The sequence below is a fragment of the Vombatus ursinus genome, unplaced genomic scaffold, assembly GCF_900497805.2.
Source record: "Vombatus ursinus unplaced genomic scaffold, bare-nosed wombat genome assembly UNPS02014786.1, whole genome shotgun sequence".
Taxonomy (NCBI): Eukaryota; Metazoa; Chordata; class Mammalia; order Diprotodontia; family Vombatidae; genus Vombatus; species Vombatus ursinus.
Window position 1 is genome coordinate 14,142,157 of NW_020954564.1, and position 3,728 is coordinate 14,145,884.

The 3,728-nt window shown below is 37.8% G+C and overlaps 1 non-coding gene across 1 annotated transcript; it reads left to right on the plus strand.

Moving 5' to 3' along the window:
* The first annotated feature begins 911 nt into the window (after positions 1-911).
* Positions 912-1,014, plus strand: LOC114047407. Its single transcript, XR_003569595.1, has one exon. It is a non-coding gene; the product is annotated as a U6 spliceosomal RNA (small nuclear RNA).
* Positions 1,015-3,728: the final 2,714 nt, after the last annotated feature.

The following is a 3,728-nucleotide window of genomic DNA, read 5'->3' on the forward strand; positions in this document are numbered from 1 at the left end:
CTAGATTAGAGTTTGGAAAACCTGGGCCACTGTGGGCACCTGTGTAATCCTAAGTAAGTTACTTTATCTCTCTGGGGTCCTCAATTTCCTCATCTCTAAAAGGAGAGGTTTTGGATTTCCTGATCTCCAAAGCCCCTTCTAGTTCTAGTATTGTTTTATTTTGTTGTTGTTCAGTCACGTCTGACTCTTCATGACCCCATCTGGGGTTTTCTTGGCAAAGATACTAGAGTGGTTTGCCATTTCCATCTCGTTTTGCAGATGAGGAAACAGAGGCAAATAGGGTTAAGTGACTTGTCCAGGGTCACACAGGTAGTAAGTGTCTGAGGCTGGATTTGAACTCAGGAAGATGAGTCTTCCCAACTCCAGACCTTACACCTTGGGCACTGTGGCGCCACCTAGCTGATTGCCCTTAACATTCTTTAATACGTGACCATTATCTAGATACAGAGTGATAGTGAGAACACAGTCGGAACTGGTTGAGAGACAGGGAACTGCTCAGAAGTCATCCTATTCCAGAAAGTTTTATATGAATTGATACAACGTAAGTAGAACCAAAAACAAAACAAAACAAAACAAAACAACAACAACAACAACATATACAGTAATGTCAATTTGAATTAAAAGAAAAAAGAACTTTATAATTATAATCAACAATCTTGGCCACAATAAAAGGTGAAAAAATACATTTCCCTTTATTCTTTGCAGAAATGCAGAATTACAGACATAGAAAACCCTGTATATACTGTTAGAATTGGTTGATATATTGGTTACTTATATAGAATGGCTCCCCCCACCCCGTTCCTTTTTTTATTTTTTGTTACCATGGCTTACTGGATAGAGGAGGGGTACTTGGAAATAAAGGTGTTGTAAAAATAACACAGCAATAACAATTTTTTAAAAAGTCATCTATAGTTTTTGTGTCAGCAGCACATATACCAAAATTGTAACAATAAGAGATGATTAGCACGGCCCCTGTGCAAGAATGATATGCATATTTGTGAAAAAAATTTTTTTAAATTTAAAATTTTTTTTTAAATTAAAAAAAAAAAATTTTAAAAACTTTAAAAGTCATCTATGGGTTTAACGAGCAATGCTTCTTTCCAGATCCCCTCTCCTCACCATTGAGCTAAAATCCCTTCTGGTACAGTTAGGAATTTTCTCCTAAAGGTCTCAGTAATATATTATATATAATATATAATATATCACTAGCTAGCTAGGCCTCCAGTCTTAGCATATTCGTTAGCATTATTCACACTGGTTAAATTATCATATCAGCTCCTTGCCACTTTCAGTTTCTAGGCATGAAACCTAGGTGCATTTTCACTGGATAGCAGAAGGTAGTTAAAAGGTACCAGTCCCAGGCAGGTCAAGCTTATTCAGTCTACAGAATGGACCCAAGCCTGTAGTACAAGTCCTTGTTTTGACACTTGCTAGCTTTGTGACCTTGAGCAGGTCATTTCTTTCACTAAGCCTTAGTTTTTTCATCTGTATAATGAGGAGGTAGGATTAGATGATCTCTGAGGTCTCTTCCAGTTCCAGCATCCTATGTTCTATGTTCTAGAGTTCTCTAGTCTAAGGTTCCTTTGAACTCTTGAACTCTACTAAATTTCTTTCCCTATAGCATCATATTAGTTTAGCAGAATGACCATAACACCACAGCAAATATGCTAGCCACATGATCAATTAAGCAATAAACATTTATTAAGTACTTATTTTATGCAAACACTGGGGATACAAAGACAAAATAAACACCACCAATTTCTAACTTCAAAGAGCTTACATTCTGTGGGAGAAACAAGTACTCCTATAACTAGATTTATATTTCATATAAATACATATGAAATAAATATAAAGTAAATTCAAGGTTAATTATTTTGGAAGAGGAAGTACTTGGGGGTGGGGGTACGAGGGATGGTACAGAATCAGGATGCTTGAGTTGAGCTTTAAAGGAAGAAACGAATTCTAAGATTGATTTTAAAAAGAGTGCATGAAAGTTTGTACAGTAGTAGGAAGACATGAAGTAGACAATAGATGTTCTTGTCTGATGGACCTAATCAATAAACAAGCACATATTAAACACCTACTATGACATCAGGGACTATGCTAAGTGCTGAGGATATAAAATAGAAAGAATGAAATAATCACTACTTGTAAGAAGTTTATATAAAGAATAAACAAGCACATATTAAACACCTACTATGACATCAGGTACTGTGCTAAATGCTGAGGATATAAATAGAAAGAATGAAATAATCACTACTTTTAAGAAGTTTATATAAAGAATAAATAATTAGAACATAAAGTTAAAGATAAATGGTAATTTGAGGGGGAAGGCACCAGCAGTTGGGTAGCATCAGAAAAGAGTTCATGGAGAAGGTGGTGCTTGAATTCCATTTTGAAGGAAGAAAGGGATTCTGTGAGGAGGAGATTAAGAGGAATTACATTCCAGGAATGGGGGATGGCCAGTACAAAGGGATGGAGATAGGACATAAAATGGATAACAAAAAAAAAAAAGGCTAGTTGGGCTGGATCTCAGAATGCAAGGAAGAGACCCACATACAATAAGGCTGGAAAGATAGGTTGGGGTGAGGTTGTAAAGAGGTTTAAAAGATAAGCAGAGTTTATATCTGATCCTCCAAGTAACGGAGCCACTGGAGCTGATAGAATAGGGGAGTGATATAGTCAGATCTGCATCTAAGGAAAATCACTTTGGCAGCACAATGTGTCTGATGGACTGGAGTGGGAAGCAATTTAAGGTAGGGAGGCCAATTAGGAGGCAGTTGCAATAATCTGATCGAGAGGTGATAAAGGTCTGAAGTAAGGCGGTAATAGTGAGTAAAGAGAAAAGGCCCTGATGTGACAGCTTCACGACTATAGAAACGACAAGATTTGGAAACTGATTGGCTATGTGTGGTGAGAGAGAAGGAGTTCAGGAAACATCCACATCCTTATTTCTCCCTTCCCTGCCTGGGGATTCCTGCGCCATGAGGCACCTAAAGAAGCTGCCACGCCATTCATGCTCACTTCTAACTTGGCTCCCATCCTGATTTCTACAGGCTCCATCTCCATTCCAGCTGGATCCGGGCCCCTGTGGGCCCTCCCACAGATTTTCACCTCTCCTCCCTTCCTTTTGAGCTCCCTTTTGTGTGTGTTTTTTTTTCCCTACAGAATGTAAGCTCCTTGAGGGTGGGGACTGTCTTTCATTTAAGTGCTTAATAAATGCTTTATCTAATATAATCTGATCTTGTACAATTTCAAATTGAAAACCAAAATGCTGGAACCAATTCACAATTCTACCAATGGAGTTATCAATATGATGCCTTCCCACAGCACCCCTTAACATCAACTATTTCGTTTTTTGGTCATTTTTGCCAATCTGTATGTTGAGAGAGGTGAAGTCTCAGAGTTGTTTTAATGGGCATTTCTTTTACTTTTGGTGTTTTGAGCACATAGGTACTTCTATCTTGCAATTTTTCTTGGGCAGCTATATGGTATAGATAGAGTGCTGAGCCTGAGTTCAGGAAGATCTGAATTCAAATCTAGATTGAGACACTTACAATGTGGCCCTGGGCAAGTCACTTAGAACCTCTGTGTGCTTCAGTTTCCTCAACTTTAAAATGGGGATAAAAATAGTACCTATCTCACTTGGATGTTTTAAGGCTCAAACTGATTGTAATGTTTGTAAAAGAACTTAGCACAGTGCAAATGCTTATTCCCTTTTCTTTCTC